The sequence below is a fragment of the Schistocerca serialis genome, chromosome 9 (genome assembly GCF_023864345.2).
Source record: "Schistocerca serialis cubense isolate TAMUIC-IGC-003099 chromosome 9, iqSchSeri2.2, whole genome shotgun sequence".
Lineage (NCBI taxonomy): Eukaryota > Metazoa > Arthropoda > Insecta > Orthoptera > Acrididae > Schistocerca > Schistocerca serialis.
Genome location: NC_064646.1, coordinates 407,108,592 through 407,134,321, shown reverse-complemented (window position 1 = coordinate 407,134,321; position 25,730 = coordinate 407,108,592). Strand labels below are relative to the sequence as shown.

Sequence of the window (25,730 nt, the reverse complement as noted above, 5' to 3'; positions counted from 1 at the left end):
ATTTTACCTCCGGAATATTTTAGCCAAGAGGACGCCATCATCATTTAACCATACAGTAAAGCTGCATGCTCTCGGGAAAAATTATGGCAGTAGTTTCCCCTTGCTTTCAGCCGTTCGCGGTATCAGTATAGCAAGGCCGTTTTGATTACTGTTACAAGGCCAGATCAGTCAATCATCTAGACTGTTGTCCCTGCAACTACTGAAAAGGCTCTTCAATGTATTTCAATGAAATAGATTGCAATATGGCTGTAACTTGAAGTGAAAGAAAGTACTGTGGGAAGAATCAGATTGATTAGTAAATATAATTTATTTGTATCTTGTCAGGCATTTGTAATGTTTCATAAAGAAATGGACTGAAACTTTCAGACACTGCAACAGTGGTGATTTTTTTGTGAAGCATACATGAAGTAATGTAGTTGTGTGGAATTGTGCAAATATAAGTTGGAGGTTTAAGCGACATTATCAAGTCTGTTGCAATGTTCTGATTGCACTCTTCTGCAGAATAAATACATTTTCGTTTAATCTATACTGCCTCAAAATATTATGACATATAACGGTGAAAGTATGATAGCAATCCCTTATGCAAGCGATGTAATGAATGAGATTTCTAAGTGCAAAGCAGATAGAACAGGCAGGTTTGGTTAAATTTACAATGACGTTATCCTCCCTTAAGGTGCAGCTTGCTGTATTGTCAACAGCTCTTGTTTTTTGTATTAAAATCTTATGGGCAGCTGTCTTATTATCTGGATCGCTGTAATCCTTGGCCTTAATTTTCTACAAATATGTGTGACTTCTATATATGTCAATAAATTCAGAAATTAACTCCCTAAAGCACTTTTTGAATTCACAAAGTAGAGAAGTATTAGACTGACTAACCAGCTAACTCAAACTTGTGTTTGAATTGGACTTAATTCGAGAAAGTAAGTTATGTCGTTTGCATTTGTGCCAGTTTTCAATGGTTGTGCTGCCACAGTCTTATTGTTGGATTCTCAAAGATATTCCAACCCATATGTTTGTGACAGTGTTATGTGTTGTTGGGAAAACCAAACAAATTTGTATGAAACATAAATGAATTTAAATGCCATAAAACGTTGGAAAGCGGTAAGTAATTTAATGAAAAAGTCTTATTGTGCTGTAAATTACAATTTATTTGTGAAGTTAGAGAAATTGGTTCTGTGCGTGTATTTCGAAAACATCTGATCTTACAACAAAATTGTTATACTTGTTTGTGGTAGGTTCTTGTGTTTCTTTATTCTGCAGCTGTTTTAAACACACTTATAGAGATCATGTGTCTGTATGTGTGTGCCTGTCATAAAGTGAGCGTGAAGTGCCGTTAACGCCTTCGACGAAGACCACTCGGACCACGGAAAACAGTGAAATATTTTTTATTGTGGCTTAAGATAATGTAAGTTATTGTCAGCATTTTCCCATATTTTTCCCTGCGGAAGTGGATGAAAACTTTAAACTGCCCCATTCCACAGCTTAACAAGAGATTGCGGTTATGCTCCACAGAAAATGCAAATAACTAGAAATGTTTCCTTTCTATCTGCAATAGTTTATAATATATATAGAAAATGACCTTATCTGCCTGTGTTAGTGCTGTGTTTTAATGCAGGCTCGTAGTTTGGGATCCCCATACGTCTCAAATAGACGTGGCAGTATTATTTTTCGTATGTATTTCTGTTCATATTTTGTACAGAATTTTAAAATGTGGCTATCTGTTTGACTCGTCCCTAGCATTCTATTGGAGTATTTAACAAGAAATATTCGAAATCAGTCGGAGATAAATTTTGACAGTTATGTTCTCTGTAAAAGGCGACAATAAACCAATCACCTAGGCTGCCAAAGTTGGGAAGTGCTGGGTGCCCTACTTGTTTTCATCCTCGCAAAGAAATGTTTTTAAACATACTCCATGACCGAAAACTTTCGTCACTGAGTTGAAATTTAGTGTTCTTGTCTTTAGTCTGAAGACTGCTATGTTGCAGCTCTCCATGCTACTGGATCCAGTGGAAACCTGTTCTCGAAATAACTGTTGGCACACATACATTTGAACCTACTTACTGGACATGTCTCTTGTTCTACCAGCGCCCCCCCCCCCCCCCAACCACACACACACATACACACACACACACACACACACACACCTGTGTCCCTACTAAATTGATGTTTTCTTGATATTTCAGAATGCGTAAATGTGTCCCTCAGAATGTGGGAATGTGTCCTGTCATCCAGTCCCTTATGACACAAATTTCTTTTCACGCCAGTTCTATTCAGTATCTCCTCAGTATTGTTGTTTTGTAGCGTCATATTTCTTAAGGTTGTAGTATTTTGTTGTGTTGACTGCTTATTGTCCACATTTCAATTCCATCCAAGGCTGCACTCCAGATAAATACCTTAAGAAAAAACTTCCAAACAGTTAAATTTATATTTGATGTTAATAAATCTCTCTTCTTCAGAAATCTTTTTGTTGCCGTAGAAAGTCTATGTTGTATGTCCTTCCTATTTTGCCCATCTTCAGTTACTTTATTGCCCAAATAGCAAAATTCATCTATGGGTTGTTTCTCATTCCCTATTACAATTCCTGATTTACTTTGGCTATATTCCAGTACCATTGTTCAGCATTTATTAATGTTCATTTCATAGCTTACTTACAAGACACTGTCAGGTCTGTTCAATTCCCAGTCTTTTGATGTTATCTGACAGAGTTACAGTGTCACTAGCAAACCTAAAAAGGCTTTATTTCTTCTCCCTGAACTGTAATGCTTCTTCAGATTTTTCTCTGCCTCTATTTACTGCTTACTCAATGTAAAGATTGAACAATGTCAGTAATAGGCTACAATCCTATCTCACTCCCTTCTCAGCCAGTGCTACCCTTTCATGCTGGACTGGTGTCTGGTTTGTGTACAAGTTGTATAAGCCTTTCACTGATTGTATATTACCGCTGCTAACCTCAGAGAGCTGCATCAAACCAGTCTCAGGACTGAAGACCACAACAAAAAACACCCTCAGAATTTCAAAGAGTGTATTCCAGTCAGCACTGTCAGAAGCTTCCTCTAGGTGTACAAAACCTGCAGATGTAGGTTGTCCTTCTTTAACCTATGTTCTAAGATAAGTTGTGGGATCAGAATTGCGTCGCGTATTCCAACATTTCTCAGGACCCCAAATTGACCTTCAGTGAGGTTGACAGACATTGTTCATAGTACACAGAAATAGGCACAGCAAATGCATTAATAAACTGAGCTCTTGTCATTCTGTAACAAATTCTAATGGTGGTGGTCTGAAAAGTTCCCATCCTCACTCATAGATCATGTTACTAAGTGCATATAAATATTGTAAGTCAAAAATGAATGAACACAGTGATGTCATCAGATCAGACCACATATCATATCTGCAAAAATGTCCAACCATTCACTTATACCCCACAAATGCATGTAATTTCCTGTACTGAGGACCTTGATTTTCCCAGCAACATACAATACTGTCACAAACTTCCATATTGGAATTCCTTAAAAAATTCAACAATAAAGCTAAATTGGCGAACGCATAACAATAGAACTTGCCTTCTAAACTAAGACAAATGGGATCTTCAGGTGATTATCCAATGAAAGAGTGCTTATAGTGTTTCAAAAACCAGTATTAACTGAGAATTCTATGATAATACTGCACCACTCTACATATTGTTCCCATAGGGAATGTGGAAACAAGATTCAACTAACTGAAGCACACAAAGAGGCATTTATTCTCCTGTGCACCATACACAAGTGGAAAGGGAAGACACCCTAATATGTAGCACAAGTGGAAGCACCCTCTGCCAGTCACTTCAGTGGTTACCATGGTAGCTGTCTCCAAGTCATTCATTATTCATCTGTGTTTAATTATTGTCTTTCCAAAATGGTTGCTGTGAAGACCTTTGTTTGTACAGGTATTTTACACAATATTTTGATCAATTGGGAAAAATCGTAAACACCAGTAACACAGAAAACTTAAAGCAACTGAAAAGTTTAGATTGGTATTGACAAAGCAGTGAAGATAGTAGTGCAGATTCTACGTCAGCTGCACTGCACCCTGAGCCATCTTACATACTGCATGTAAGGGCATACTTCCGAATGGCAGTTGAATCTTTAGGTGAAAGACAGGTTATTGTTTAATTTTTTACTTACAATGGGGCCATTGTGGACAAAAAAAGCTCAAGATATTGCCTTGTTATATTCCATAAGACCCATTATGCAATTAACATTAAGCAATTTAGGAGCCTCAAAAGTGAGAGTGAATGAAGTAGTAGTCAAATGATGTGACCAAACTCTGATTGACTACTGCTTACAGCTTGGGAACTATTTAGACCTTCATAAAAGATGATTACGTGGACACACACGTTTTCATTCTTCTTTTTCTCCCAGACACTGGTAACCTCTTGTCAACAATCAGGATTGTGGGCTAGACTATGACAGTCTCTTCCCCTCCCCCCCCCCCCCCAACCCCCCCCCAAAAAAAACGCAATGAAGAACAACTTCCTGCAGAATTATCAAAGAAGCTGTTGATATTTTGACATTTACATAAGTGATGATAAAATTGAGACACTATACAGGGGCCTATATATAAAGGAAATAAACTTGAACACAATATTATAGAGAAGGAAGAGGAAGTAGATGGAGATGAGGTAGATGATGTGATACTGCAAGAAGAAGACCTAAGCCGAAACAAGGCCCCTTGACTACACTACCTTCTATCAGAACTGCTGATATCTTTGGGACAGCCAACCATGACAGAACTATTCCACCTGGTTTGAAAGATCTATGAAGCAGGGGAAATACCCTCAGACTTAAACAATTTGTAATAATTCCAGTTCCAAAGAATGCAAATTCTGACAGCTGTGAATATTACTGAACTATCTGTTTAATAAGTCATGGTTGCGAAATACCGACACAAATTATTTTCAGAAGAATGGAAAAAAGCAAACTGACTGTGGCTTTACAATCAAACAATGGAAAATCCAGGATGGACTGTAATAATACCAGAGAAGGAAAGTTGCTACTCACCATATAGCGGAGATGCTGAGTCACGATAGGCACAACAAAAAGATTCACACAATTAAAGCTTTCGGCCATTAAGGCCTTTGTCAGCAGTACACACACACACACACACACACACACACACACACACACACACACACACACACACAACTTGCACACACATCTGCAGTCTCAGAGAACTGAAACCACACTGCGAACAGCAGCACCAGTGCATGATGGGAGTGGCGACTGGGTGGGGGTAAGGAGGAGGCTGTGGGGGAGAGGGGGAGGGATAATATGTTGGGAGTGGCGGACAGTGAAGTGTTGCAGTTTAGACAGAGGGCAGGAGAGAAGGTGCGGGAGGGGGTAAGTAGTGGAAAGGAGAGAAATAAAAGAAATTAAAAGACTGGGTGTGGCGGTGAAATGACGGCTGTGTAGTGCTGGAATGGGAACAGGGAGGAGGCTGGATGGGTGAGGACAGTGACTAACGAAGGTTGAGGCCAGGAGGGTTACGGGAACTAGGATGTATTGCAGGGAAAGTTACCACCTGCGCAATTCAGAAAAGCTGGTGTTGGTGGGAAGGATCGATATGGCATAGGCTGTGAAGCAGTAATTGAGATGAGGGATATGTTTGGCAGTGTGTTCAGCAACAGGGTGGTCCACTTGTTTTTTTGGCCACAGTTTGTCGGTGGCCATTCATGCGGACAGACAGCTTGTTGGTTGTCATGCCTACATAGAATGCAGCACAGTGGTTGCAGCTTAGCTTGTAAATCACATTACTGGTTTCACAGGTAGCCCTGCCTCTGATGGGATAGGTGATGTTAGTGACCGGGCTGGAGTAGGTGGTGGTAGAAGGATGTATGGGACAGGTCTTGAATCTAGGTCTATTACAGGAGTATGAGACATGTGGTAAGGGATTGGGAGCAGGGGTTGTGTAAGGATGGATGAGTATATTGTGTAGGTTTGGTGGACAGCGGAATAGCACGGTAGGAGGGGTGGGAACGATAGTGGGCAGAACATTTCTCATTTCAGGGCACGACAAGAGGTAATCGAAACACTAGCGGAGAATGTAATTCAGTTGCTCCAGTCCTGGATGGTACTGCGTTACGAGGGGAATGCTCCTTTGTGACCGGACTGTGGGACTTTGGGAGTTGGTGGGAGACTGGGAAGATAAGGCGCAGAAGATTTGTTTTTGTAGAAGGATGGGAGGATAATTACGGTCAGTGAAGGCTTCAGTGAGATCCTCGGTATATTTTGAGAGGGACTGCTCGTCACTGTAGATGTGATGGCCACAATTGGCTAGGCTGTACGGAAGGGACTTCTTGGTATGGAATGGGTGGCAGCTGTCGAAGTGGAGGTGTTGCTGGTGGTTAGTAGGTTTGATATGGACAGAGGTACTGATGTAGCCATCTCTGAGGTGAAGGTCAACATCTAGGAAGATGGCTTGTTGGGTTGAGTAGGACCAGGTGAAGCAAATGGGGGGAAGTTGTTGAGGGTCTGGAGGAATGTGAATAAGGTGTCCTCGCCTTCAATCCAGATAGCACAGATGTCATCAATGAATCTGAACCAGGTGAGGGGTTTAGGATTCTGGGTTTTTAGGAAGGATTCTTCTAGGTGGCTCATGAATAGGTTAGCATATGATGGTGCCATACGGGTGCCCATAGCTGTACCACGGATTTGTTTGTAGGTAATGCCTTCAAAGGAGAAGTAATTGTGGGTAAGGATATAGTTGGTCACGGAGACTAGGAAGGAGGTTGTTGGTTTGGAATCCATAGGGCGTCTGGAAAAGTAGTGTTTGATAGCTGTAAGGCATTAGGAATGTTAGTGTACAGGGAGGTGGCATCAATAGTAACGAGCAGGGCACCGTGTGGTAAAGGGACAGGAACTGTGGAGAGTCGGTTGAGGAAATGGTTGGTATCTTTGATATAGGATAGGTTCCGGGTAATATGTTGAAGGTGTTGGTCTGCGAGAGCAGAGATTCTTCCAGTGGGGGCACAGTAACCGGCCACCATGGGATGTCCTGGATGGTTGGGTTTATGGACTTTAGGAAGCCTGTAGAAGGTGGGAGTGCGGGGAGTGGTAGGGGTAACTAGAGAGATGGACTTTGGGGAGATGTTCTGGGATGGGCCTAAGGATTTGAGTAGTGACTGGAGATCCTTTTGGATTACTGGAATGCGATCACTGTGGCATGGTTTGTAGGTGGAAGTATCTGACAGCTGATGGAGTCCTTCCGCCACGTAATTCTTGCGGTCCAAAACAACGGTGGTGGAGCTTTTGTCAGCAGTTAGGTTTATATGGTCGGGATCTGTTTTTACATGGTGCACTACGGTTCTTTCTGCAGATGTAAGACTAGTTTGCATGTTGAGGGATTTGGGGAATGATGTGGATGCAAGGTTCGAGGTTAAGAAATTCTGGAAAGTTAACAGGGGGTGGTTTGGAGGCAGTGGGGTGGATTCCGGTTGGATGGAGGAGTGAATGGAGTTAGGCAAGGTTCAATATTGGTCTTTGGTTGAGTGTGATTGGTCGGGTTGGTGGCGAAAAAGTGTTTCCACTGTAGGGTCCGGGAGAAGAAGAGAAGGTCTTTAACTAGTCCGGCATGGTTGAATTTGGGAGTGGGACAAAAGGTGTGGCCTTTTGAAAGGTCTGATATTTCTGTAAGGCTAAGGCTTCTGAAGGGTCTGTTTAGGCTCTGGGTTCTGTGTGGTGGTGGGAGGAAGTTTTGGAGGGTGGAGTAAGTGTAGTAGGTCAGCGAGACAGGGTTTGTCAGCTACGAGGGGGCATGGGGGAGGTTTGGAGGTTGTAGAAGTGGTGGACAGCGGTACTCCGAGGCGAGAGTAGGAAGTGAGTAGGATGGAGAGCTTTTTGAGGTGGCATTGTACATGTTGCTCAAGTTCCTGCAGGGCAAGAGTTTCAATGTGAGTTATGGGTTTCAGGAATTTGGTATTACATAGCAGGAGAATTTTGCGGATGGAGAGAAGGTACTGCAAGGAGAATTGGGCTTGGTTGATATGGTTTTCCATTACTATGTTGGTGAGGTCTAAGGATTAGCAGAATCTGAGCAGGTGGAGGTCATTGTGGAAGGAGGGGTGGCAACCAGAGATGGGTAAGGCCATTAGGGGGGATTTCATGAACCAAGCAACAATGCAAAACAGTATGTGGGACTGGGATCTGGCTAGGGATAAGGAAACTTTTCTGTATTGACGCAGGTAGAAGGAGCAAGGATCCATGGTGGTGCAAAAAATCCGAAAAATTACGTAAGAAAGTAGAATTACGTCCGAAAAATTACACAAAAATACACCCAAATACATGTGAAAAGTACGAAAAGGATGAAATGGGTACACAAGGGGGGGGGGGGACGAGATGAAATCTGAGGAAGAAGTTGATAGTGGAAGGCGAAAACTCACTAAAATTGGCGTGAAGTGAAGGGTCAAGTCGAGAATAACTAATCAATAATAAATATATGTATATTACTGTGGGTAGCAGATTTGAGGGCGGATAAGCGTAAGGGGGACGGCAGATGTGACTGGATGAGGTGGATTTAGTGGGTGCGAACAGGCATAGAACGGAGAAAGTATGGGGGTGGGGAGAGGTTTGTAGTTAGCGATATAAGATCGTGTGACACTGGAAAAGTGCAGGAGATAATTTCCAGAATGAGATTTTCACTCTGCAGTGGAGTGTGCGCTGATATGAAACTTCCTGGCAGATTAAAACTGTGTGCCGTACCGAGACTCGAACTCGGGACCTTTGCCTTTCGCGGGCAAGTGCTCTACCAACTGAGCTACCCAAGCAGTTCTCACGCCCCGTCCTCACAACTTTACTTCTGCCAGTACCTTGTCTCCTACCTTCCAAACTTTACAGACGCTCTCCTGCGAACCCTGCAGAACTAGCACTCCTGAAAGAAAGGATATTGCGGAGACATGGCTTTGCCACAGCTTGGGGGATGTTTCCAGAATGAGATTTTCACTCTGCAGCAGAGTGTGCGCTGATATGAAACTTCCTGGCAGATTAAAACTGTGTGCCAGACCGAGACTTGAACTCGGGACCTTTGCCTTTCGCGGGCAAGGGCTCTACCAACTGAGCTACCCAAGCCGTAAGATCAGGTAGAGTAATGTGAATTATCTCATCATTTTCAAAAATTCATATCTTTGTTCACAGTCAGATATCAATGTTGAAATTTTTACAGTATGTTGCTATCATATAGGCATACAAACTGTGCAGAAATCATATTTTTATATTCAGTCCCACCTGTGATAACTAACTCCAAACTTTACAAAAAATGAAAATTTTCAGATTTCAAAAATTCGTAAAAAATTGAGGAAACATTTGTAAGTGTTCTTGCTCTATATGAGGCTAGTAGTGTATGATATCTAACTATAGGAAAAAAAATAGACACTCATAAATTACTCCTTGTTTGTTATTTTTGGGCCTAAAAAGTGGATTTTTGAAAATTTGGATACCAAACTTTGGAGGTAATTTTGACTGGTTGTTTTTGAATTAAGGGTATTTTGTGTAATAGATAATGTTGTAGAGGATACTTTTCTGAAAACAATCATGTTAGTTGCAATGTTGTAACTTAACCCAGTGCTGAGACATTCATATGAGACCAGCAGTCAGTTGTATACACATATGATAAAAATATATATGAGGTGACTTACCGAACGAAAGTGCTGGCAGGTCGATAGACACACAAACAAACACAAACATACCCACAAAATTCTAGCTTTCACAACCAACGGTTGCCTCATCAGGAAAGAGGGAAGGAGAGGGAAAGATGAAAGGATGTGGGTTTTAAGGGAGAGGGTAAGGAGTCATTCCAATCACGGGAGCGGAAAGACTTACCTTAGGGGGAAAAAAGGACAGGTATACACTCGCACACACACACATACAGACACAAGCAGACATATCTGCTTGTGTCTGTATGTGTGGATGAATATGTGTGTGTGTGCGAGTGTATACCTGTCCTTTTTTCCCCCTAAGGTAAGTCTTTCCGCTCCCGTGATTGGAATGACTCCTTACCCTCTCCCTTAAAACCCACATCCTTTCATCTTTCCCTCTCCTTCCCTCTTTCCTGATGAGGCAACCGTTGGTTGCGAAAGCTAGAATTTTGTGTGTATGTTTGTGTTTGTTTGTGTGTCGATCGACCTGCCAGCGCTTTCGTTCGGTAAGTCACCTCATCTTTGTTTTTTATATATAATTTTTCCCACGTGGAATGTTTCCCTCTATTTTTTTAATATGTATATATATATATATATATATATATATAATAGAGGGAAACATTCCACGTAGGAAATATATATCTAAAAACATAGATGATGTGACTTACCAAATGAAAGTGCTGGCAGGTCGACAGACACACAAACAAACGCAAACATACACACAAAATTCAAGCTTTCGCAACAAACTGTTGCCTCATCAGGAAAGAGGGAAGGAGAGGGAAAGACGAAAGGAAGTGGGTTTTAAGGGAGAGGGTAAGGAGTCATTCCAATCCCGGGAGCGGAAAGACTTACCTTAGGGGGAAAAAAGAACACATATACAGACACAAGCAGACATATTTAAAGACAAAGAGTTTCTCTCTTTGTCTTTAAATATGTCTGCTTGTCTCTGTATATGTGTGGATGAATATGTGTGTGTGTGTGTGCGAGTTTCTCTCTTTGTCTTTAAATATGTCTGCTTGTGTCTGTATATGTGTGGATGGATATGTGTGTGTGTGCGAGTGTATACCCGTCCTTTTTTCCCCCTAAGGTAAGTCTTTCCGCTCCCGGGATTGGAATGACTCCTTACCTTTTCCCTTAAAACCCACATCTTTTCGTCTTTCCCTCTCCTTCCCTCTTACCTGATGAGGCAACAGTTTGTTGCAAAAGCTTGAATTTTGTGTGTATGTTTGCGTTTGTTTGTGTGTCTGTCGACCTGCCAGCACTTTCATTTGGTAAGTCACTACATCTTTGTTTTTAGATATATTTTTCCTACGTGGAATGTTTCCCTCTATTTTTTTTATTTTTATATATATATATATATATATATATATATATATATATATATATATATATATATAATGGAAGGAAACATTCCACGTGGGAAAAATTATATATAAAAACAAAGATGAGGTGACTTACCGAACAAAAGCGCTGGCAGGTCGATAGACACACAAACAAACACAAACTTACACACAAAATTCAAGCTTTCGCGCAACAAACTGTTGCCTCATCAGGAAAGAGGGGGGGGGGGGGGAGAGGGGAAGACGAAAGGAAGTGGGTTTTAAAGGAGAGGGTAAGGAGTTGGATTTGGATTAAATACAGCTACAGTTTACTGATTTTAGGTGTTAGTGGAAAAAGAATTGAGTTCAACTAATCTCATTCTGTGCGCAGAAGCATTAACATACATGTAGATGTACTCTGCAAACCGTTGTGAGGTGCATGGCAGAAGGTATGTCCCATTGTACCAGTTATTTGGCTTACTTCCTATTACATTCATGTATGGAGCATGGGGAGAATGATTTAATGTGTTTGTGTGGGCAGGAATTATTCTAAAATTATCCTTATGATCCATATATAAGCGATAGATATTCTGTATACGTTCCTTATCCTCTGTTAGTTCTATCTCGTTTGAGTCACACGAACTTGAGCAGTATTCTAGGATGGGTCACGTGAGTGATTGCAAGCAATCTCCTTTGTAGACTGATTGCAGTTCTCCAGTATTCTACCAATAAAATGAAGTTTACCACCTGCTTTACCCATGACTGAAACTATGTGATCATTCCGTTTCATATCCCTACAAAGTGCTGGCTGATTCCGACAATGACTCATTGATATTATAGTCAATGGATACTACGGTTTTTTGTTTTGTACAGTGCAAAGTTTTACATTTCTAACGTTTAGAGCAAGTTGCTAATCTCTGCACCACGTTGAAACCTTACCAAGATCTGACTGAATATTTATGCAGCTTCTTTCAGATGGTAATTTATTATAGATAACTGAATCCTCTGCAAAAAATGCTTAATTTTACTGTTAATGTTGTATGCAAGGTCATTATTATACAACTTGAACAGCAAGGGTCCCAACACACTTCCCTGGCATACACTTGAAGTTACTTATACATCTGATGTTGATTCTTCATCCAGGATAACATGCTGTGTTATCTCTACCAAAACGTTTTCAATCCAGTCACAAATTTTGCTAGATACCCCATATGGTCGTACTTTTGACAATAAGCGTAGGTATGGTACTGAGTCAAATGCTTTTTGAAAATTAAGAAATACTGCATCTGCAGGTTGATCCAAAGCTTTCAGCATGTCATGTGGGAAAAATGCAAGTTGGGTTTCACATGATCGATGTTTTCGAAATCCATGCCGGTTGACTTTGAGGATTCATTCAGCATTTCTGTGTCTACAGCCCTGTGCTTTGTCTTACACCTAGTTTGCAGTAATCTCTGTGTCTTTAGAAGTTTTTTTTTTTTTTTTTTTTTTTTTTTACGGCGACTGTGTACAGTGAAGGTTCCCTTCCGTTGTGAACTGCTCTACTGGGTACATATCTATCCAGTGCATGGTCAGCTGTTCTTTTAAACTTGAGCCAGAGTTCCTCTACATGCTCCTGCCCCATGCTGATAGTATCAAGTTCCTCACTGGGGTATGACACTACCAGATTTTTTTATCTACGTTACTGAACATATATATCTTTCTGCTTGTTTTAGTCGCCCTTTGCACTGTGGTAATCATTGTTGCCATAACTGCATCATGGTCACTGATACCAGTTTCGATGTGCACATCATCAAATAGGTCAAGTCTATTTGTTGCTATTAGATCCAGCATATTTCCATCATGAGTGGGGTTCCTAACTATATGTTCTACGAGGGTGTTTGAAAAGTTGTCAGAATTACCGTGAGAGGTCAGTGCTAGTGCAACGAGTTGTTCGAGTGATATTCATTGGACTGTTGCTTGTAAATGCATGCCATGTTAGTGCTCTTGGAAGAGAGTTGTGGCAGTGACGTGGCACTGTTGTTGTTCCCGAGTAGTTATTTGCGATGATGGAAAAAAATTGAGATTCGAGCAGTGATTAAGTACTTCATAAAGAAACATATGAAAGCAAAGGATATTCATGTCAATTTCCAGAATACACTGGGGGACTCTGCTCCTTCATATTCAACTGTTACCAAATGGAAAAATGAATTTAAATTTGGTTGAGAGAGCTTAGATAATTATTTGTGCAGTAGTCGGCCAGGATGTGTCACTACTCCAGAAATCATTACAAAAGTGCACAAATTGGTCATGGAGGATAGCTGATTGAAAGTGTGTGAAATTCCTCAAGCTTGCCAGATGTCATCTGAAAGGGTATATCACATTTTAACTGAAGAATCAGAAATGAAAAAATTATCTGCAACATGGGTGCCGCGGCTCTTGACGCTGCATCAAAAACACGTGAGAAAGGACATTCGGAACAATGTTCGGCCCGTTTTAGGAGAAGCGAACAAGATTTTTTTGTGCCAGTTTGTGACCACAGATGGAACTTGGGTGCACTGCTATACCCCAAAGACAAAACAACGGACAAAGCAGTGGAGACATGATGTTTCTCCGCCACCAAAGAAAGCAAAGACAATTCCTTTGGCAGGAAAGGTCTTGGCATCAGTGTTTTGGTATATGTAGGGGATTCTGTTAGTAGATTATCTCCCACTGGGCAAACAATTACTGGAGAATACTGTGCTAACCTCCTGGACAAATTACAACAAAAGATACATGAAAAAAGGCCTGGTTTAGCTAGGAGGAAAGTTACCTTCCATAAAGACAATACCTGTCCGCACAAGTGTCGTTGCAAAGGCAAAATTACATGAACTAAGGTATTAATTGTTGCCACACCTGCCTTATTCTGCTCCGCCAGACTTCCGTCTCTTTCCAAAACTGAAAATTTTTCTTGGTGGACGAAGATTCACTCAAATGAAGAATTAATAGCCGGAGTTGACAACTATTTTGCAGGCATGGAGGAAATTCACTTTCGAGATAGGATCAAGGCACTGGAACATTGTTGGACCAAGTGCATTATTCTACATTGAAAAATAAAAAAAAGTTTCAGTGATGCAAGTACTTTTTTTCTATTCCGTTCCAAGAACTTTTCAAACCACCCTTGTAGGTAGTTATCAGAGAAGGCAATTAATAAAGTTTTGCAGGATGTTTTACCACGGTCACTACTAAGAAAACAGTAATTTTCCCAAGAAAATTGTTGGATGATTACTGTATGATTAGGGAATTTACGTGCAAGTGAACTGAGGATTTCTCTAAAGTTTTCAGTGACCTCAGGAGATGAGTCTGGTGGGTGATAGAAAGACCCCAGTTATCATTTTATGCCCACCCCCTGATACTGAGTCTTGCTCAAACAATCTCACATGCTGCTTCAATTTCTATTTCAGTGGACTTGAGTTTCTCGTCTGTTGGGACAAATACACTGCATTCATTTTCCATTTGCCTGTCCTTTTGATATATACTTAAAATTTTCCCAAAAATCTCACTGCTATCAATTTCAGGTTTCAACCAGCTTTCTGTGCCTAGTATTATGTGAACTTGCCTGCTTCTCATAAGCGCTTCAAACTCTGGCACTTTTTTGTGAATGCCTCAGGCAGTTTACAATTAGGATGGAACACTCTCCTGTGTGAGGCATTTGTTTCGATATCACACTGATACTTGTGGGTTTCCTACAGCTATCATTATATGAATTGGATGGAGAGTTGCCTAACCTAAAAACCCTTTCATGCAACCCACACACAGTCAGCTACCTGAGTAGCAGCCTCTGATGTGTTGTGCTCACCTGACCTTTTAAGGGGGACCCTACAGTTCTCAACCATATCGCGCAAGTCCAGGAAGTCACAGCCTAACTTGTCACAGAACCTTTGAAGTCTCAGGTTCAGTCCTTTCAATCGACTCAGAACCAAAGAGCCAAAACCAGTTCTGGGGACAATGCTGCAAATTGTGAGCTTCGTTGAAACTCCATGCCAAGGCTGGTATTTCAGCCTCCTCTGCCAGTCACTGGAATGACTCAAGAATGACCATGGAGCCGTCACTTGTTCCAACACATGCCACAATCTACAGTGGGTTGTGCCCTGTTCCCTCAATGACTGCTGGAGTTTAATGAGGCCCTCAGGCATACACACTGAGTGGATCTGGTGTCCTTTCCTTTCCCTTGCTGCCATTTCCCTTAGGGATACCATTATTCACAGTACGTTTGAAGTGCAGACGATTAATAGACCTCCACCCTTTAGTGTTTGCCCACTCCTGATACCGGACAAACAGGTTTCCTCAAAACAAGTGAAGTGAGTCTCACTGGCTCAGGCTCGGTTTCAGTGAAAGACAGCACCTTAGAGTTGTTGATTAGGGGGAAATCAGTTTAACGCTCTGAGTCCTCCCTGGTTCCCGTCCACCCTGTACGGGATGCCTAGATCTACCATTGACACACTACTCGCAGTCAAATGGACGGTAGTTACAGATTCTGTATTTTCTGTAAAGAAGACTGAACCCACAGGAGACAATAGTATCTGAGACACCTCTGGTACATGTATGACAGGTACGTGGCTCTCGGGAGCTCTTCCAGCACACTGATTCGTAGCAGCTGCCAATCATTTGATAGTAGATAGGGTGATGCCCAGATGCTTACAAATGTCAGCCAACTCCTCCCTTGTTCGAGAAAACATTCACAGTGGGGCTGCATTTTGACTGCTGCAATATATTACAAGGCAGTGAATAAATAGCTTTAAATAAAACCTGCTGATTATCTTTTATTCTGTTGAGCTAAAAAGTTTGCTAATTCCATTTATGAATTGAAACAAATACACGAAACTAGATTTCTGTGAAGACAGCACAAAAAACTGTGGTAAAAATTACTGGTTTCTCAACATGTTTTGATGTTAGTTATAGTTCTTAGCAAACTCGAAAACAGAGTTAATTTATAATATGTAAAAAATAACCATTGTGGAAAAAAAAAATCATCAAAGCAGAAGTAATTCCATGCTGAGAAAATACCAAATAAAATTTTCTTGTGGTTCTGATCATTGCACTATGACAGAACTGAAAACAGTTGGTACTTGTTCAATATCTGTATATTTTAATTCTTTCCGGTCGCTGCACAAAGGCGGAAGACCACTGAAATTATTTAGCCACAAGAGAGCAGCACTTAAGTAATGGCTGTGGCAGTAATTGTTATGCAAGACTCACCTCTGGCTACAAAACAAGCTATGTTTTGCAGACATGGATCAGATATTTAACTGTGGCTGGTTTTTTGGATCCAGCAGTGTTTTAGTCAGTTAATCAAGGGTCAAGAATGCCTGCCACTAGCAATAATTTTCACATTAATACAGTTAGTTACAACTAGATTTTGGCAGGGCTTAGAGCAACTGTACGCAAACATGCTTCAGTAATATACTTTTACTGTACATGAATGAGTCCACATGACTGTTGGCATTATACTGTTCGTTATAAATATTGAACAAGTGGGTAGAAGTCAAATATCATTTTATATTGATGTTGCAGTTCTGCTGCAGTTAATAAAAGTTATAGCTATATAACAAGTGACACGTTGTAACATCCTGCACCTTTCTAATCTGTATAGTCCTCGTGCCACCATTATGTACATTTATCACACTGTCATCATTAAAATAACAGTCACACCCTGAGGAAATGCTTTTTGCTGAACCCGTTTTATGAGGAGCTAGGAACAATATTCTTTTTGCAGAATGTTATTCAGATCTAGATGATAAAGTTGTCTTTTTCCTCTCTTCCCTTATGTTTTCCTTCTACTTTTTATCTTTTTGTTTCTGTTTGAGAGAATTCTCCAGCAGTGATGATAGGATTTCCAATTTCTGTGCCCTTCGTGTCCTTCTGTCAATTGATGATGATTTCGGCCAAAGGCAGATGCCAGAAATGGGTGTGCGCACTTGTGGCACTTAATTCTAGTAATCCCAGGAAAGTTCATGGTTGGATTTCCTATGCTTGCTGGTGCCTCCAGTCTTGTTTTGTATTCAGTGATCTGAGCTGCAGTTTTGTGTCTCACTGTTTGCAGGAAGGAGCACACCACTCCAACAAATAAACATTAAAGCTGAATGGGCATATTCCCATTACTTCAGATGCTTTTGCTAACTCCTCTGCTATTGGTGTCTGGCAGTAGGCCCTTCTGATTGAAGCACCACAGTGGTGAGTATTCTTGCCCTAGTTCACTTCAAGAAAGGCAGACAACTGCTAATGTGTACATGAGAGAGCAATATCATGTAGACTTCATAGCTTTTTTTAATAAATCTAAGTGCTTTTGCTGTTTGGTTAATAGGCCTAAATTACTGTGTGTGTGTGTGTGTGTGTGTGTGTGTGTGTGTGTGTGTGTGTGTTACTTTCAATCCTAACAAAAATGCTTTGTTAGCTAAATGCCAATAAAGAATAGAGAAGCAACAGCACTTTATGTCACTATGAACTGCAACAATGACTAGCCAATGGCAGGATTCAACACCTAAAACATTGTATTCTTATATGATTTGTCGCCCTGACCAGACTTACTTAACTAAATTTCTATTTAGAGAAAGTTTAGTCAGAGTGGGAATTAGAACATGGATCAATATATTTTACAACTATATCGAAAATAGGCCAAGTTTCAGGATGACTTCGTCTGTGGATCATGTGGTGATTTGATGATGATAATGGTAATTCCTGTATGGGAACAAACAGTGAAGATGGATGATTAGTAATATCTAGATACATTTAAATGATGAGACATGTTAGCTTTTTCTCTTCTTCTTTTTCTTCTTCTTCTTCTTCTTCTTCTTCTTCTTCTAGGAGTAAGTGACACAATCAGATAGTAAATCCTTAATAATATCCTCCTGTACCAGAAATGATATATTTCCTTCTTATCCCATCCAGTAAGTCTCCCCTGACCTGGGTTTGGGGTTCTGGCCCTTTCGCTAAACCTCTCCAGTCCTTTTCCTCCACCCCTCTTCCTTCCTCTTCAGTTCATCTGCCAGAAGAAGGAGCCACTGGCTCCCAAAGCTTGTAAAAGTTAAATCCTTGTGTGTGTGTGTGTGTGTGTGTGTGTGTGTGTTTTCCCCTGCCACCACTTGGTGAATAGATTACTTATCTATCCATTTATATTATATTAGAAATGATAGAGTGCTGTACAGACAGTGGGGCACACTTGTAGTTTCCCCTGAAACATAAAGGTTGAAGTCCAAAGCTGGATTAGATGGCAATCAACAATGCACATTTTGCGAACATAACTACATCATCGTATCACAGGTACAGAAGCTAAGAAAGTTTGTTTTTTATATCCTTGTCACTACAGACAGAACCATAACTCAGTATAGTGATTACTAGCCTTTTCCTTGTGGCTTGGCCCGGGTATGTGTTTGACACATATATTGAACATGCTTCCTGCTCCCACACTCTGTGTCTACCTCATCCTCACACCTGTATTGGTCTCCTCCCCCTCTATCTCTGCCCGTTCATCTCCTCCTCCACTTCTCTTTGTCCATTTTCTCCACCCTGTCTCTTTGACCATGACTTCTTCCCCCTCTCTCTGACCATATCTTCCTCCTCTCTCCCTCTAACCATATCCTCCTCCTCTTCTCTCTTTCCATCTCTTCCTCTCTCTTTGTCTTTCCTCCTCCCCCTCGCTCTGTCCATCCCTTCCTCTGTCCATCTTAAACTGTCCTCAGCTATCCTCATCAGCAGCACCTGTAGCCCTTGCCATATATATATATATATATATATATATATATATATATATATATATATATACACACACACACTCCTGGAAATGGAAAAAAGAACACATTGACACCGGTGTGTCAGACCCACCATACTTGCTCCGGACACTGCGAGAGGGCTGTACAAGCAATGATCACACGCACGGCACAGCGGACACACCAGGAACCGCGGTGTTGGCCGTCGAATGGCGCTAGCTGCGCAGCATTTGTGCACCGCCGCCGTCAGTGTCAGCCAGTTTGCCGTGGCATACGGAGCTCCATCGCAGTCTTTAACACTGGTAGCATGCCGCGACAGCGTGGACGCGAACCGTATGTGCAGTTGACGGACTTTGAGCGAGGGCGTATAGTGGGCATGCGGGAGGCCGGGTGGCCGTACCGCCGAATTGCTCAACACGTGGGGCGTGAGGTCTCCACAGTACATCGATGTTGTCGCCAGTGGTCGGCGGAAGGTGCACGTGCCCGTCGATCTGGGACCGGATCGCAGCGACGCACTGATGCACGCCAAGACCGTAGGATCCTACGCAGTGCCGTAGGGGACCGCACTGCCACTTCCCAGCAAATTAGGGACACTGTTGCTCCTGGGGTATCGGCGAGGACCATTCGCAACCGCCTCCATGAAGCTGGGCTACGGTCCCGCACACCGTCAGGCCGTCTTCCGCTCACGCCCCAACATCGTGCAGCCCGCCTCCAGTGGTGTCGCGACAGGCGTGAATGGAGGCACGAATGGAGACGTGTCGTCTTCAGCGATGAGAGTCGCTTCTGCCTTGGTGCCAATGATGGTCGTATGCGTGTTTGGCGCCGTGCAGGTGAGCGCCACAATCAGGACTGCATACGACCATACGACCGAGGCACACAGGGCCAACACCCGGCATCATGGTGTGGGGACCGATCTCCTACACTGGCCGTACACCACTGGTGATCGTCGAGAGGACACTGAATAGTGCACGGTACATCCAAACCGTCATCGAACCCATCGTTCTACCATTCCTAGACTGGCAAGGGAACTTGCTGTTCCAACAGGACAATGCACGTCCGCATGTATCCCGTGCCACCCAACGTGCTCTAGAAGGTGTAAGTCAACTACCCTGGCCAGCAAGATCTCCGGATCTGTCCCCCATTGAGCATGTTTGGGACTGGATGAAGCGTCGTCTCACGCGGTCTGCACGTCCAGCACGAACGCTGGTCCAACTGAGGCGCCAGGTGGAAATGGCATGGCAAGCCGTTCCACAGGACTACATCCAGCATCTCTACGATCGTCTCCATGGGAGAATAGCAGCCTGCATTGCTGCGAAAGGTGGATATACACTGTACTAGTGCCGACATTGTGCATGCTCTGTTGCCTGTGTCTATGTGCCTGTGGTTCTGTCAGTGTGATCATGTGATGTATCTGACCCCAGGAATGTGTCAATAAAGTTTCCCCTTCCTGGGACAATGAATTCACGGTGTTCTTATTTCAATTTCCAGGAGTATATATAAAGTCGATGCTACTGCCCACAACATGCCTGTCATGCTGGCAGGCCACACATCAGAGATTTGAAAACAATTTATTTGCCCTTGATGTGCAGGCTGCCATGCAAAGCTTGTGCATAAATCAGGCCGATACTACTCAAACATACGGAGAACCATTTCTTGTCGCTGACATGTAGGCAACCCTGTAAAGCAGGTTGATTTGGCATGCCGATACTATTCTCACACAACGTGCCTGTCATGCAGGGCACCCTGTACACCAGGGGCTGGAAGAAACATATTTTTGCTGGTATCCTCACTCTTATTGGAGCTAGGAGATAATAAACCCTACAGTGTTGATACTTGTAAGGCCTGCTGTTTCTGTGTCAAGTTTGTTTTAAATCTATCCAGCGATTTGTAAGGAGATCACAGACAAATGCATACACTCTGCTTTTTATATATTGGGAAGACTTTTAGAAAATATTTTTTTGGTGTGTGATCCTACATGAGGGAAGAGGAGAATTGCTTTGGAAATATGGTTCTGCTGGAGAATTCTGGATGGTCTTGGGTAACTAATTAAAAGGTACTGAACCAAATTAGGAAGAAAAGAAATTTATGGCCCAAGTTGACTAAATAACAAGATAGGTTGATTGGATACACACCAAGACATATTGGAATAGGAATGTATGTGGTAAGAACTAAGAACAGTGGGGGGGATTAAGCCTGATACAATGAACAAGTAGAAGTGAATAAAGCTTGCAGTAGTTACTCACAGATGAAGAGACTTACACTGGTTAACTATTTTGGAGAGCTGTATCAAACAAGTCTTTAGACTGAAAACCAAAACATTGTCGTATAGGTGGGGAAGGAGCAACACACTGTTCAAGTTAGGACACCTATAGCCCCTTTACTCATGATATGGAGGGAGTGACAAGAAAAAATGATGAGAACAAATGGTATTAGTTTTGAATACACACTTTTGAGGTTATTAGGCTAATTGGATGTAACCCTTATGACATTTAACTCCTGGGGTGACGAGCACCAAACTACTATAAATTACTCTAGTAGCAACTCCTATTTCTTTAGTCTGGACTACTTTAGTAAATTACTTCTTTAGTAAATACTCTTTTAGTAACTGTTGGAGAGCTCAGTTTCTATTTACTGCTTTAGTTGTAACTAAAGCAGTAATGCCTTTTTACTAAAGAAGTAAGCCATTTCTGCACACTGCTGGCATGTGCATTACATTCTCTCTTGTAGAATATTGATTGTTGGCAGACATTATTGCATTACCTTTTGGGTGATTTATGTTCATTGCTTTAATTTTCGAAGCTAGAAAGGATTTTTAAATTGAATTATCAACAGGGGAAAATCTGATTGCTATTGTACTAATTAATGATAAGATCTGTGTATTATGAAAACGAAACCTGCTGTTAATGGATGAATCTATTATTAACCCCACCATTGTTGGTTGGCGTATTAATTTAAGCGCCCGTTTGAGATACGAGTTAGCAGCAACATGGAGGTAGCCAAGAAACATTCAAAAAACATACCAGAAAATGAAAAATAGCAGACTGCTGAAATAATGAAAAAGTACATAACTACTGTTGAATCTAAAAAGCACGATGTCATATGCTAAAAAGAAAAGAGGATGCTTCGGAAAAAATACACGTTGATTACAATCCAGAAGCTCTTACACAAAGATCACAAGAGCAGCTTAAAGTAGTTTGGAAGGACATGAAAGCGAAAGCAAAGAAAATCAAAGCTAAATGTAATCTAGAACAGTTTCAAACTGGCAGTGGAGTAGGTGAGACAAAGATCGACGATATAAGCCAAATGGTTGTTGATATGATCCCACAAGTTTTCGAGGCGATAGCTGGAGTTAACAACAATGACACATCTGAAGATAATGTGATACTTTCAAGCAACTTCGATGATGATAACTACTCTGAAGGCAGCAATGAAACTGCTGGAGGTGGAACTTTATCCCACAGTCATGAACCACAGCCTGCACTCTCTTATGGGAGCTTATCAGAAGATGTGCCCAGCAAAAGGAGGAAAGAATGTGCGGTTGTAGTGAAGAACCAAGAGTTGTTGAAAGAAAGCCAACTAGCTTCATTTCTTAAAAATGCTTTTAATGTGAGAGGAATACAATGCAAAAATGTTATTAATAGAAAGACAAAGATAAATCATGGAAGAAGAGCATATCCTTAAAATTTTAAAATTGAAGTTATGAATAAGTTCAAGAACATAATGGAGCAAACTTCACGTTCCAGTTCTTCATTCAATGTGGTTGAGAAATTTGGGTTTCTGTGAATGAATAAGAAAATATTCATATGTATAAAACATTTTTTATTGCCGTGATATTTTTTCAAATTGTTAATATTTTCTTATTTCTTGTACGACATAATATTTGTTTATCATTTCAGATTCAATGCAAATTTTTGTTAATTCCACATTCTAATATTTATCTGAATTTGGGACATTACAAAAGGAGTCTTTTTTAGGGAAATAATTGAAACATTGTATGACTTTGTATACTCAATTAAGAAATAAAATGAGAATTTTAACCCCTAGCCAAAAAATGAGAAAGAAAGAACATAACTATAAACTATATAACTGCAGCATCTGCTTCTGGCTGAAGTACATATTGTTCGATGTCATTCACCGCCACAGCATCAGGATGAAACACATCTCTAACTTTTATTCCAAAGTTGTGAAGAACTGCAGCAGCCACAATAACATTACCACTCTTTATATGAAGATAGTAACTGTTCTCGAAAGAACAGATACCATCGATGACCGTGCAGCTTCTCTAGAATAAATGATAGTTAATTGAAACCCTCAGCTGCCGACAGGTGTTGTTGACATACCTTGATGGGGACAGCTGAAAATATGTGCACCGACTGGGACTCGAACCCGGGATCTCCTGCTTACATGGCAGACGCTCTATCCATCTGAGTCACTGAGGACACAGACGAATAGCGTGACTGCAGGGACTTACCCCGTGCACGCTTCCCGTGAGGTCCACATTCCCAAATGTCCACAATCTACATACATAATGTTTCTAATAGATACTTTGCCCATGCATTCGTTACTTGCGGCCACTTAAGTTGACAATTCCCATAAGAGTTTGGGCAACCTGTGTGCACTCGCACAGACGAAGGTCAATGGCCGAGTAGCCATTTAACTATATATGAAGATAGTAACTATTCTCGAAATAGCAGGTGAGGGTTGCAATTAATTATCATTTATTCCCACACTTGTTTGGTTTAAATTGCATTGTTGTAGTGAGAATTTGGAAATGTTTCTTCCAAACACTGAATGCTCCCTCTACTACACATCTGGTAGCAATATAGGCTCTATTGTAGTGCCGTTTGGCTCCTGTGTGGGCTCAGAACACAGGCATCATAAGATGTTTGGAGACAGCACATCCACTATCTCCAACAAGCAACCCGTCATATTATCCACTTTCAAATTTTGGAGCAACTCTACTATTGTCCCCAATGCATGCATATTGCGTAGAACCTGGCTAACGGCTTACCACAATCAAATTCTTCATATTGGCATCACAAATGATTTTTGTATTAATAGAAAAGAAATTCTTACAATTTCTTTATAGTTCTGCTTGTGCTCCAGAAGGACAAAGTATGGGTAATATGTACACAATCTATGGCCCCTATGACATTTGGGATTCCACCAGTTTGATAGAATTCCCTTTTGTTCTTTGATATATTTTCTTGGCTCTGTGGCATGGATGCATACAGTGGCTTTAAGGCAATTAAAGCGTTCATCACACTGTGGAAAGCTTTTCCAGCAGTAGTACGATGGATATTAATGAGATCTCCTGCTACAATTTGATAAATACCTGTGCGAAAGATTGGCAGTCCACAAAGAAGTTGCAGCCTAGGAGACAAAGCACGCACGGTTCCTATCAGGATTATGCTGCACTAACGGCTCCAGCATACCAAGCAGCAACTCAAAAGATTCCTTACGAAACCCAAACCGCTCTTTGAAATTACTGTTCCTGACATCACAAATGGGTCTCTTCTCTCCATTACAACCCTCATTTTTGGGATGTTCACTCTCCTCCATCTCCATATATTCTTCGTAGTCCAGGTAATCCATAGAATTCGACACTTAACTCACAGAACTCAAAGATCGCACCTTACTCTCGTACTATACTCCTACTACTGCCTAGGAGTAAATTTTGGCCTAGGAGTAAATTTCCTCCTTAAGTTACTAACATAGTAATGTACTCTTCAGTGGTGCTCTCCAGCAGTAATGGAGTAAATAAATTTACTTCAGAAGTAAATGAAAAATTTACTTCTGGAGAAGTTTACTCCTTTAGTTCAGTACTATTGACCGGAAGTCGCCGATTTCCTTCTCTCTTAGTGAATTACTACTTTAGTTTCACTTACTCCTGGTTGGTGCTTGCCACACCTAGTGTTGAGGATGACTGTTGTTATAGGATATGAAATGTGATTAGCCTGTACAATAAGTGCACTGGCTGTGTATTGAGAACCTGTTGATAGAATTCAAAATACAACAGTCTGTGAAAAGAATCCTGGTTATATTCTTTCGGGAATCACGTATGATACTCCTATAGACCAGAATCCAGATGAGCTTGTGAATACTGAGACACACAGAGGATGTGTGCAGCTACTCAAAATGAGAAGAATCAGAACTTTTGTTGCCTGATAATGCTAATGCTCCAGGAGCACCTGACTGGAAAATAATTTCATTGGGCCAAAAGGCAAAGAATCCATGCACATATTGTAAAGGAAATTTGAGCATGAGTTTAGAAAGTATACAGAAGATTAAAATGATACCACACTTGTCTCGTCCTTTTGTATCTGATGAATGTGGATAGCATTGTCGAGGTGAAGTCAATTATTTTAAAAAAGTATGTTTCACTTCTGAATTAATATTTACTACTTCGGTGAATGAAGCTGTAACAGTTATTTTATAAATTTATAATACTTCACTGACCTCAATCAGTTCCGCACAGATGGATACAGTAAGTTATAAAAAGAAGTTATACTGCTGCGGGTCTTGCGACAAAAGTCGTCTGCTGCTTCTGTTGCCTTTGTTATCATGAAATGAAATTCAGTTACGTAGAAGCATTTAATAAATTTTCTTCCCATTTGTTAGTTAATTGTCAGATGTGATGAGTTCTTGCAATATTGTACATCCATTTGAATGTATTTTGGAGTTGGATAATAATCTCAAAAACAGCAAGTGAAAATAAATTATTATTGTGCTGTTGAGCTCATTTAGTGTTGTTAGAAATGACTGTAATTCATTGAACAATATTAAAATTATAAGAAACTTAGCTTTGGTTTTATAATTGTCCTCTGTATGCTGATTTCAGTGGATCATACATGCAAGCTGTGGAAGAATGCATGTGGTTATATATTATTCATGCACTCTGAAAAGGCACTTGGCGCGGTTGCTGATCGAGGATAGTTCAGTCGATAAAAATCAAAGGTTCATGATTGGCATTAATGCCTTTCTGTCACAGTCAGTTTGCACTGATTGCTTTAGCAGAAAGCATTG

General features: G+C 41.1%; 1 protein-coding gene across 1 annotated transcript in view; it reads left to right on the top strand.

Moving 5' to 3' along the window:
• The first annotated feature begins 1,004 nt into the window (after positions 1-1,004).
• LOC126418683 (uncharacterized) overlaps positions 1,005-25,730 on the top strand; it is a 412,934-nt gene continuing 388,208 nt past the window's right edge. Inside the window, exons 1-2 of the mRNA XM_050085576.1 lie at positions 1,005-1,101; positions 17,042-17,172. The gene's annotated coding sequence lies outside the window, so the exon portion shown is untranslated. The remainder of the gene's footprint in view (positions 1,102-17,041; positions 17,173-25,730) is intronic.